Here is a 13,042-nt window from a genome sequence, read left to right as displayed (position 1 = left end):
CCATTTGACGTCACATAATTATAGAAAAGTGACCCCCCACTTTGTGACCATTTGTAAAAATTTTTATCTTGGAAACTACTAGTTTCGTTTGCCGTATATATAAATGGTTATTTCCGTTTTCAGCGCCTCCGAAAGCCTTTAAAAGTGGAAAATTTGAAGGAATATAATCCAATATTGAGATAGTGTTTTTTTACACTTATAGGCTTCCGTAGATAAGAAAGTGATAATTTTTAACATCCGGTGTCTTTACAACTTTCTTGAAAGACACGCAGTGTCGCGATATGTGTTGGAAAAATCCTTCCATTTAAAAAATACATGTAATATAATACATAAATATGAATAAATTCTCATACAGGAAGATTAAAAGAAAGCATATCTTACTCATTAACCAGGTAAGTTCTTTATTTTGCAGTTAAAATAATTATCGTAAGATTCAAGTAATGTTATTGTTCGACAATCCGTGTAATGTTAAGTGAAGAAATCGAAGGAAAAATAAATAAAATTGTTTATTTCTCTATTAAAGCTTTTATGATATTAAAATTTGGTCTTTGCTCGTTTTATTGAAATAAAATTTACGGGTTTAAATTACGTTTTCATATTATTAAAATCTGATAGAAAGATAGATGTCTATTCAAAATGGCGACTCGGCTGAAAATTCCCCCCAAATTCTGATACTGCTAATCCTGCGGTGAGTGGCCGTAATAAAAGGATATTCAAGAAAGGTATTCCTCAAGGAAAATAAATGGATAAAGAGGTTCTGAAAGTTAATAAAGAAAAAGAGAAGCTTATTGAGAATATTTACAGAGACAGCATGTTACGTTTTTAAGTGTTCCCGCCCAGGGAAGGCTCTCACAACCGGTGACCGGTTATAACGTTCTTTCGATAAAAAGTTCCGGCGGTGAATTGCTCATCTCGCCATAACACCTCCCCCTAAGTCTTGGGAGAAATAGTCTTAGGGCCTAAGACTATTTCTTCCGAGAGAATTTGGCTTAATATCGTTTGCTTTTTGGCTTGGGGTTCAGCCGGTTAACTTTTTTTTTTCACCCTTGTACTTTTTCTCCTCAATAAATTTTGAGTGGGTGGAGTGGGTGGAGAAGCTGGAACTCTCAAATCTGGAGTAAGTTCTGTTAAGGGTTGGGGTATATTAAAAGAATCATGCAAAACCTCTAGGGCAAGGTCATTTTCTTCTGCCTGTTTGTAGTCATCAGTGTGTCGAGGTCTTAGCTGATTTATATGCCTGCGACAGTCGAATTTATTACTTCTTACAGAATATAGCATGTGTCCGATTCTTTTCAGGATAATCCCCTCCTCCCCAAAATTTTTTCCACTCCTCGCCATAACAGTTTTACGAAAGGTGTGTCAGCTGAACAATAGGTGTTTTTTTCTTCTGTTTTTTCAACTGTTATATCATCATTCTTTATTATATTATTTAAAATTTCATGTTATTGAAATTATATTTCATGTTTTTATGCGTAAGTAATGAAGTAGGTAAATTAGCTATGTATTAGTTTGCAATGTTTTTGTGCAGTTTAAAATTTGGATTTCATATTATGTATTTTCAAGTAAGTGTTCGCTCTAATATCTTTATTTGATATATCATTTTACAGACCAGTATTCGCTCTATGTAATCGTTTAAATCACAATCGTTTGAAAACAATTTTTATAACATTGGATATAAGATGGAAAAAAGAAAATTCGCACAATTTTCTTTTTTCAATTCAAGCTAGGCCAAAAAGGTGGTGAAACAGCTCGTGATATCAAGAAAGCATTTGACCTGTGAACCACTACTGAACACATAGCACAATGGATGTTTAAGAAATTTAATGGAGGAGACGAGAGTCTTTAAAAGCATGAGCGTAATAATCAGCCGCCGGATGTTGACAATAATCAATTAAAAGCCTTAGCCGAAGAATTCACAACTGTACAATAACTTGCTTCTAAATTAAATGATACATATACGACCATTTCCAAGATATATAAATATGAAAACGTGAGAAATGAGTGCCTCACGAACTGAATGACGATAAAAAGAAACGGTTTTATGGAGTGGCATCTTCCATTTTACGCAGGAAAACAGATCTCTTTCTTGTCGGGGTTGTTAAACTGCAGAATTTAAACGCATTGGGCTACGAAACTCTGCCTAATCCGTAGTACTGTCTAGACCTCTCAACTACCGACTACCACTTTTTCAAGCATCTTGAAAACTTTCTGCATAGGAAATGCTTAAAAAAGCACAAGAGATATAAAAACCACCTTCATTGACTCCCCCCCCCATAACGTAAGACGTTTACGTTACTGGCATAAATACACTTGTTTTGTGTTGGTAAATGTGTTCATTCTGATGGCGCTTATTTCAATCAATAAATTTTTGGTTAATCTGAGATATGTTCCTTTTAATTGAAAAGTTAAAAACCGAAAGAACTTTCTTGTCAACCTGACAGTTGACCATTTTATCATCTGATATTTCTATTCTAATCACTTTGTTAGATTATATCTCTTTCTGATTTCGGATGGATGAAGTTTTTTTTATATAGTTTAACACTTTTTTAGTGCAAAACCATTCTCAGGAGACTTGCCGTCCACATTGCCGTGGAATCTACAATATCTGTTTGGGTTCTGTTTAGTCTTAATCTCATTGCACCTCATTGCATCGTTATTATTGAGACAAAGAAAGTATAATCCAAATTTACCTTCACTTCATACTTGATTCACTTTTATTCTTTTTTAATTCGTTTTGATTCTTCACTGCAAGAACATATTTCGTCTGCAACCCGTCAAAAACTTATGCATTGTACCTAACTTCTTTGCCTATCTATGATTTCATGTTATTTTTTTCTGCAATGTTAAATTCTACATTTTTCTATTATAAATATTGATTTGTGGAAAATTATTCAGCTTTACTTGGTATGCGTAATATCGCCACATAGTAACACTACCTGGTAAACGACTTCTTCATATGTACCATCGCATTGTTTAGAATCGTCTGAATGAGGGTAGGTTTAGCTGGAAACAAAATCAGCTACTTTTTATTAAACTGTCGAAGCAGATTGTGATAGTTAACTTTTGTCGATGCGGTTTTTCTTTTTTACCCTTGGAGAACTTAAACAAATGTTGATGACTCAAGTTTTCAGATGTCCTCATCAAAGCAATTTGTGTAATATTTAAAGTTAACAAAAACACACGTGAAAATGATTGATCTAGTAGAGGGCACCATACTGTGAACATGTATAACATAAGAATGTGTCGTGAATAGAAGTTTCCTTAAAAAGATGTACCGGGATTGAAATTTACACTGTTGTTTACCCAAATTATAGAAATCGGTCGAGAGAGAAAGAATCAAATGTTGTATTTAACATAAAATGTGATGGGTTACTGAAAAATTTCAAAATTTGATTAAACTGAAAAATTTGGTTCAATTTTAAACGTTTAAATTTGTTTAATAAGTAAAATGTTAAGAAATAAAATAACGTACTATTGTGCAAATATCGATGAGACCCACTAGAAAACTCATTATATGCGTACTATTTGCCAATGTTATAACTTGATTTTGTTATCGAGGACCATATATGTGCAGTATTCGTCGAAGGAAAAGTCTACTAACAATGTTATTATTTGACTACATAGGTTGTCCATGCAGTTTTGCGATACTGAAATCGATCCAACTTTATTTAAACATTCCATGTTTTGTTTTATTATAGTACCAGAGATTCACCTGCTATCTCATACATTCTAACTAACAGGTGTTTTTAAAATTCAATCCGTCTCTTTAAATACAATAGTTTGAAAGTCTCTTGCACTTAGTTCACTTAGTGTATTTATCAGATAATTTTTAAAATTATTTTCAGTTCGAATTCTCATATGTATAACTAAACTTGATTTCTTAAACCATACTTCATGCTTTGCAAGAGTATATCGATTTGAATTAATTTTTATTATTAAAAAAATTAATGAGTGAAACTGTAATGTTAATATCACGAGTTAAACTATGTTTTTTTTATCAAATATGTAAAGTGCATGAATATGGCTTTTTATTTTATTTTGCACCAGTTATTTGATTTCGTTTAGATTTATTTGATTTCATTTAGATTTATATATAGAAGACGGTTCTTTTAAATATGGAGGTTGTCACTTTCATAACTGCTGCTTTTTTTCGCGATATTTATAAATGTTTTTTCATATGTATCACTAATCTTGATTTATGAGAACAAGAATAATCACATTTTGTGCAAGAATATGGCTTTTCCCCGGTGTAAGTTCTCATATGATTCACTAACGTTGATTTTTCCGACATGAATATCCACACACTTCACAAGAATGTGGCTTTTCTCACTTTTTGTTTCATTTTTCTTAAACTTTTTCTTCTAGGGGATGGGACATCCAACCAGATGTCTGACATTTACCCCTATTTTAGTGAGTCCAACCAAGAGATCTTTTCAGGATTCTAGCCGTCCCTTTCAGTGCAATCGTTTGTATCTCACTTGCACTTGGTTCACCGGGTATGCTTGCTATGTACTTTTTAAAGTTCTTTTTCATAAGCCCAGTTGCTCCTATGATGACTGGTATAATTGAAACGTCTTTTAATTTCCAATTTCGTTTCATATCATACATAAGTCCTTGATACTTTGTTATCTTTTCCCTCTCAACTCTGTTAAGCCCTGTATCATTGAGTACACTGACCTCTATTACGGTCGCTTTTTTGTTTGCTCTGTCCCAAATCATTATATCTGGTTTAACAGCTGCGTTTTCTAGATATGTAGCAGTAGGGATTATGTAGTCATAGTGAATAGTGTAGTTGTCATTCAACTGTTCGTTCGGGTATATGTTCCCAGGATTTTTTACTACGCTGAATGTTGAGTTTCTTACATATCTTTCAGTGAAGGTATTTGCAAACTCCGTTATGGCGATCTGTATAGTAACCATCTCCAAGTAGGACTTTGCAACCAGATATCAGGTGGCACACACTCTCAACCTCAGTGCTACAGAACCTGCATTTATTAATGTTGCTTAGACCACACATCTTTTTGAAGGCGTTTGTCATGAGGCCCTGGTCTTGTGCAGCCAATATCAACCTCTCTTGGTCGTAATGGAGGGATCCTCTTTTGAGCCAGTCCAGGGAACCATCCCTATCAATATATTCTTGGGATAGCTCAGTCGGTAGGTATTTTGCCCGTTTATGGTTGGTTCATTCTTCTGTTTTAACACTATGGAATTGGCTAGTGTATTTTTTCCGACTTTTCTGGGCTATGTCAGTGGCAGGCTTGTTTGGGTTCTCAGTATCATTTGTAAGGCAATCTTTTCCAAAATGAGTGGCAAGTTGTGTTATAGATGTTGTACTACTTGCTCGATTCTGATAATGGTCTTTAATTTTCATAAGCTTGGGGTTACAGGAACTTATTATGTACTGACCTATGCTGACGATTGTGGCTCTGTGTTGATGATTGACTTCCGAGAGTCCCATACCTCCTTCTCGCCTGGGTAGGTACAAACGAGGCATGCACTGGTTTCGATAAATAACTCGGTACAAGGTTAACATTTTCCTTGTCTTTGTGTCAAGCCAATTTATGTCTTTCTGAGGCCAGTCAATAATGCCAAAACTATATGTTAGTACTGGTATGGCAAGTTGGTTAATTGCCGTAACTTTGTTCTTGTTTGTGATTTCAGTTTTGCAGATTTTTCTTACCCAGCGTAGATATTCTTGGCTTAGTTTCTCTCTCATCTTGGAATGCTGGATGGACTCATTTTCATCAATGCCGAGGTATTTGTATGTTTCCTGTTCATCCAGTTCTCTGATTACACTATTTTCATCGTGCTGTATATTTTCAGTAGATATCTTCTTGTCAGCTTTCAGAGTACACATAGCACACTTATCCAGCCCGAGCTTCATTTTGATGTCATTAGAAAAAGTGTGGACAATTTTCAGTAGATGATCTAAATCCTTATCCGAGCTAGCATACAGCTTAAGATCATCCATGAAAAATAAATGGTTTATTAACTTGGAGGATTCTCTTTGGCGGCTGCAGCTTAGATTATAAGCACCTTGGCAGTTCTTTAGAAGCTTACTTAGAGAATCAATTGCCAAGCAAAATAGTAGTGGAGATAAACTGTCTCCTTGGAAGATTCCTTTTTTTTATTCTTATATTTGGGATGGATATCCTTCCCCCGTTATGATTTAAGATAATGGATGTTTGCCACTCCTTCATTTGGGCAGCTAACATTTCTCGTATGGTCGGGTGGATTTTATATAATTCAAGACATTTTAGTATCCACGAATGGGGTACACTATCAAATGCTTTCTGATAATCTATCCATGCCATATTTAGATTTCTTTTTCTTTTCCTGCAATCTTCCAAAATGGTCTTATTGATGAGCAATTGATCTTTGGTGCCCAGGCAGTTTTTCCTACATGCTATTTGTTCCTCCTCAAGATAATCGCCGGATGAAAGTTGTTCATATATGCTGTCAGCTATTAATCCAGTGAACAGCTTGTAAGTCGTGGTTAGGCAGCATATTGGGCGATATTTGCTAGGGTTTTTGGTTTCTGTGGTTTTAACTATTAAGCTTGTATCGCCTTTTAATAGCCATGATGGTGTCGCTTCATAAGCTTTCAACATTCTGGTGAAACATCTGCTATAATGATCATGCAATGCTGTTAGCTGTTTTAACCAGAAGTTAGATATGTCGTCGATGCCAGGTTTCTTGTGATTTGAAGCTCGTGCCAGCTTTGATCTTATTTTATCTGGCGTTATTTCTGGCTCTAGCATTTCTCTTTTATTTTTATTTGCATTGATAATATCCCCGATCCACTGGGCCTCTTCGTTATGTACTTCCTCTTTTCAAATAAGGGTCTCCAGTAATCGTCTAATTCCTGTTTACATGGGGGATCTTGGATTTTAATTTCTTCTCTTATTAGATTCCTGTAGAAAGTTCTGGGATTGTTTGCAAAAAGCTTATTCTGTGTCTTTGCATGAATCTTTGCCATGCGATGTTTAATTCTTTGGGCAATGGCTGGTATTTTGCCGTCCAGTTCCTTCACTATGCTTCTGATATTTTTACAATTTGTTTTAAATTTCGCACAGATTCTTTTGACGATGTTTTTGAGTCTACCTTCCACTGTGGGATTATTCATGAACTGCTTTAATTGGCTAAGTTCCTTTCTACAGGTGTTTATTTTTTTATCAGCTTGGCTTTCCATTTTGGTGTTGCTTTGGTTACATTAGGTGTTTTATTTCTATTTTGGTATTTATTCTGAGGAAGTACTTTGTTGCTAATGTACAGCCCAGCTGCATATGTGACGTTATTTAGCTTCCTAAGGTCTTTTTCTTCTGGAACAAGCCTTATAAGGGCAATATTGACTTTGATGGTCAATGACTTAAAGAATCTTGAGGCTTGTATTTTAGGTAACCTAGGCCTTTCTTCCATGCTCATATTGTTGACTTTTTCTATTGTGTTACAGAGTTCGTCTTCTATTTCCAATTGCGCATCATCTGCTTCTGGAAGCAAAACACAAGGTGGAGTTTTTCCTGATGAAGGAGTTATTTCACACATTGATGGAAATGCAGATGTGTTACCTGCTTTATAGTGAGAGTGAGCTTGTGTAGAGGATTCTGTAGGTATTTGAGTTCCTGATATAGAGTGATGCACTTCTGTTGGACTTTGTGCTGTAAGGGTTATCTGTTGGGTAGCTACCGGCAACTGTTGCACTGATCTAAGGTGGTGGTGTTGCGGGCTCACATATGCGGTCTCATCAAATTCGGTGGGATACAGAATAGGTTTCTCTAGTGGGTTAGCCTTTCTCTTTTTTTATTTATTTTACTTCAGTAAGTATTAAGAGATCAAGGGGCTCCCTCCTGGAGCTAACACTTGATTCTGTTATGATTTAAATTTATATCCGAGGGCTCTTTTAAGAATAGATGATGTTCCCTTTATGGCTGCTATTTGAATTTCGTTACAGCTTGGTCTTCCAGGGATTGCTTCTAAGTATCTATGAAGATTCTTTTTTATTAACCCAGTTGCTCCTATCACAACTGGTATGATGTTTATTTCTTTCAGAGACCATGTCGTTTTTAGATCATTTTTTAGGTCCTGATATTTTGTTATTTTTTCCCGTTCAGCTCTGTTAAGGCCAAAATCATTTGGGACTGTAACATCGATAATGAGCGCAGTTCTTTCAGGCTTGTTCCATATTACAATATCTGGCTTGATGGCCTTGTCTTTTATGTATCTCCCCGCCTGTATGTCTTTGTCATAGAACACGGTCACTTTTCCATTTGATTTTATTGGTGGTGGTTCATGTTCCCAGATGTTTGTCGCTCTGTCAAGCTGCATCTCTCCACAGATTTTCCAATGAAGGTACTTACATACTTTGTTGTGGCGGGCAGTGTAGAGGCCATCTGCCAATAAGATTGGGCATGCAGACATTAGGTGGCTTGGGCTCTCAATTGCTGAGTGGCAAAACTGGCATTGGCCATTTGCTTGTAGGCCAGCCATTTTTTTGAATCCATTTGTGAGTAAGCCTTGGTCTTGACTGGCTACAATGAGTCTTTCCTCATCAAATGGAAGTCTCCCGCTCTTGAGCCATTGGAGTGAAGCATTCCTGTCTATATATTCCTGTTTAAGCTCTTCCAGAAACTTTCCTGCTCTTTTATGTTGTTCCCATCCTTGCTTTCTTGTGTCTATTTCGATTTCGGTGTATTTCTTTCTCTTTTTTCTTGCAATCTGTGTTGCTGGATTATCATATACCTCGGCAGTATTTTCCAGTATGACACCCCCAAAGTTTTCAGCAAGTTTCGTGACTGAGGTTTGTTGAGGTAGACGTTCATGGTGGTCCCTCACTATTTCTATTGTCATATCTGTTGAGCTTTTAATATACTGCCCCATGCTTACTATGGTGGCTCGATATGCATGGTTTATTTCAGTGAGACCGAGGCCACCCTCTCTTCGTGGAAGGTATATCCTGTCCATACATTGATTTCGGTATATTATTTTATGCAAGGTTAGGAGTTTCCTGGTCTTTGTATTTAGCCTATTGATACTGTATTGGGGCCAGTCAATAATACCAAACCCATATGTGATGACAGGGATTGCAAGTTGATTTATGGCAGTTATTTTGTTTTTCGGGCTTAATTCCGATTTGAGGATGTTTTTAAGGCGTGATGTGTATTCTTGTTCCACCTTATGTCTCATTTTTTCATGCTCCACAGTTACATTTTCCTCTATACCGAGGTACTTATATGTGGCATCCTCTCCTAGGTCTTCAATCAAGCCATCATTGAACCGAATATGTTCGGATGTCGTCTTTTTTCCTTTTTTTATTGTGCATTTGGCACATTTGTCAAATCCAAACTCCATGCAAACATCCTCTGTGAAAGTCTTTACATTTTCTATCAGAGAGACAAGCTGTTTTTCTGTCTCTGCATAGAGTTTGAGATCGTCCATAAAAAGTAGATGATTTACTCTTTTACTTTTTTCTTTTTTCCTTCCCCTACTAAGACTGTACCCAGCATCACATTTTTTGAGGAGCTTGCTGAGTGGGTCAATAGTAAGGCAGAAAAGCAATGGTGACAGGCTATCACCTTGAAATATACCTCGCTGGACACTGAGATTTGAAGTTTGTATTGTCCCTTCCATGTGGTGTAGAGCCATTGATGTTTGCCACATGGTCATTTGTTTTTTAAAGAATGTCCTTATGCTCTCATCAACATTATATATCTCCAAACATCGCAGAATCCAGGAGTGAGGCACACTATCAAATGCCTTCTTATAGTCTATCCAAGCCATTGATAAGTTTCTTTGACGCTTTTTGCAGTCCTCCAGGATGGTTTTGTTGAGGAGCAGTTGGTCCTTTGTACAAAGTTTATTCCTGGTGCATCCCTTTTGTTCGTTTTCAAGGTACTCACCCTCGGTCAGGTGTTGATAGATTGCATCTGCAATCATTCCTGTAAGCCACTTGTATGTGGTTGAGAGGCAGCAGATAGGCCTGTATTTATTGGGCAAGTGAGTCTCTTGGCTCTTGGGTACCAGAGTAGTTTTACCAAGAGTTAACCATTCTAGTGGATCTTCCTCACCGCTGACAACACGAGTAAATGCCTGTGCATAATGTTCATGAAGTGCTGTGAGTTTTTTAAGCCAGAAATTTGGGATCTTGTCAATTCCTGGGCTTTTAAAGTTGCCAAAATGGGTGATTTTTTTCCTGAGAGCATCTTTCGTGATTTTTAGTGGTGGCATATTTTGTTTGCCCTTGACAGCCTCTTTAATTGTATATATCCACGCCCTCTCTTGGTGTTGTTTGGGATCCTCATACAGTGGCCTCCAGAATGACTCCACTTCTTCCTGTGACAGTGGCGAATTTACCTTGATTTCCTCTTTAATTAAATTTCTGTACACCATCCTTGGGTTCTTGCCAAACAACTCATTCAATGACTTGGACTCCATTTTCTGTTGTTTGTTTTTAATTTGTGCAGCTAAAGCTTTTATTTCAGCTTGGTTTTCTGCTATTTTAGCTCTTAGCTGCACTTGGTTATGAAGAGAATAGTCAGTTTTAAGTTTATTTATCTTCTTTTTTAATTTTTTCCCTGGGCTGTCACATAACAGAAAGGCAGATATCCGGGATATTTCCTTTCGGAGTTTTAATATTTTCTGTTGAAGCCTACTTTTCCAGACTGGTTCTTTTGTTTTGGCCTCAAATTTTCCCTCTTTTTTCTCTTTATGCTGAGGTAAAAGTTTCCTCTGCATATAACATGCTGCCCCAAAAGTTGCATGGTTTATTTCAGTTAATGACGCATTAGTTGGGACAATGTTTGTGAGAGCATCATTCACTTACGTAACAAGGATCTTGAAGGCTTTGGTACAATTTATTTTCACCAATCTGGGTCGATCTCCAACAGCCAGGCATCGTGCCATTTCTATTTTATTCGCCAGTTCTTCCTCCAGCTCCATCTGGTCGGCATCCAGTGTCATGTTTACAGGTGGGGCATTGCGGTGTTGTTTTTGCCCATGTTTTAGTTGAGATATTTTCGGGGGTGAGTCTTGAGGAGAGTTACTGTCGTTTATTGGGCATTGCCCTTGATAATGCGTCTCCTCTGTCAATGTTAGGTCTGAGACCATGTCGGGTAGTTGAGATAGAAATGGGTTCTGGTGTAATATCACTGGGAAGAGGGATGGGCTCGCTTATTGGGCAGATGTCATCTTCAATCATCAAGTGAATGTCTCTAATCATGCTGGAAATCTGCTCCGTAGAGAAAGCATTGTTCTTCATGAAGTTAAACTTCTGGCATGTGAGTTTTTCTCTTGCGATGCCTTTTTTATTTGAGCAATGATGCTTAAAGATTTTTTGCCATTCTTGGCATCTTTCTTTGAGTTTTGAATTTTTATTTTTTGCATATTCCATCGCCCATATAAGCATCCATTTATCCTCCCAGCTCCATTCAGTTTGCGTAAACTCAGTTGTGTCCCTTTTGGCTAAAGTCTTCCTCTGCCTCAGCAAGAGCCTTTAGCTCTATTACATCTCTTATATCTTTGCTAAGATATTTGCTAACCTGTGAAACGATCGACAGTAAGTTTTTAGTTGTTGTCGCTAATACCTTTTCCTTTGGTAAGAGAGACGATTTTATTTGGGACTCGAATATAGAATTTTTTTTCTTCCCCATTTTTCATATCTTGAATATGCAAAACAGTGAAGAATTATTTTCTTCTCCTCAACAGACCATTTGATAAGATTATAGTTCCTTTTTTTGGTGGTCCTTGCTTGGTTTTGCCGAATTCCAGGACTAGAGTTCGTCTGGTCTGATGGAGTATCCAGCTTAGAGTTGTTACTTGTGGTAACATCACTAGGAGAAGGTGCACCGTTGCTTTCCTCATATGACCCAGTGCATAGCCATGCTGAGGGGATCTTTTTATTCTGGGCGACATCCTGCCAGTTTATAGATTTAGAAGTTTTCATTTTCATTTTTGTTTGAATGTTTGGTCAGGGTTTACTTCAAACTTGAAGCATCCTCATATCAGATTTTCTGACAAACCCCTGTACACAGAGATCGAAGATACCCGAGGTTGGTATCTAGTAGGCATGCAAAGTGTGAGTTCTCATATGTCTCACTAATTCTGATATTCGCGTACAAGAATATCCACACACTTCACAAGAATGTGGCTTTTCTCCAGTGTGAGTTCTCATATGTGTCACTAATGTTGATTTTTCAGAACAAGAATATCCACACACGTCACAAGAATGTGGCTTTTCCCCAGTGTGAGTTCTCATATGTCTTACTAATGATGATTTGTGTGAACAAGAATATCCACACACTTCACAAGTATGTGGCTTTTCTCCAGTGTGAGTTCTCATATGTGTAACTAATACTGACTTTTCAGAACAAGAATATCCACACACGTCACAAGAATGTGGATTTTCTCCAGTGTGAGTTCTCATATGTATGACTAACTGTGATTTTTCGATAAAAGAATATCCACACACGTCACAAGAATGTGGCTTTTCTCCAGTGTGAGTTCTCATATGTCTCACTAATGATGATTTGTGTGAACAAGAATATGCACACACTTCACAAGAATGTGGCTTTTCCCCAGTGTGAGTTCTCATATGTCTCACTAATACTGATTTTTCAGAACAGGAATACCCACACACTTTACAAGAATGTGGATTTTCTCCAGTGTGAGTTCTCATATGTGACACTAAATGTGATTTGCGAGAACAAGAATATCCACACATTTCACAAGAATGTGACTTTTCCCCAGTGTGAGTTCTCATATGTGACACTAAATCTGATTTGCGAGAAAAAGAATATCCACACACTTCACAAGAATATGGCTTTTCCCCAGTGTGAGTTCTCATATGTGTCACTAATACTGATTTTTGAGAACAAGAATATCCACACACGTCACAAGAATGTGGATTTTCTCCAGTGTGAGTTCTCATATGTCTCACTAATGATGATTTTCGCGAACAAGAATATCCACACACTTCACAAGAATGTGGCTTTTCCCCAGTGTGAGTTCTCATATGTGACACTAAATGTGATTTGCGAGAAAAAGAATA

This window comes from Euprymna scolopes, chromosome 27 (assembly GCF_053919585.1).
Source record: "Euprymna scolopes isolate OS-2025 chromosome 27, ASM5391958v1, whole genome shotgun sequence".
Lineage (NCBI taxonomy): Eukaryota > Metazoa > Mollusca > Cephalopoda > Sepiida > Sepiolidae > Euprymna > Euprymna scolopes.
This window is presented reverse-complemented; position numbering follows the sequence as displayed.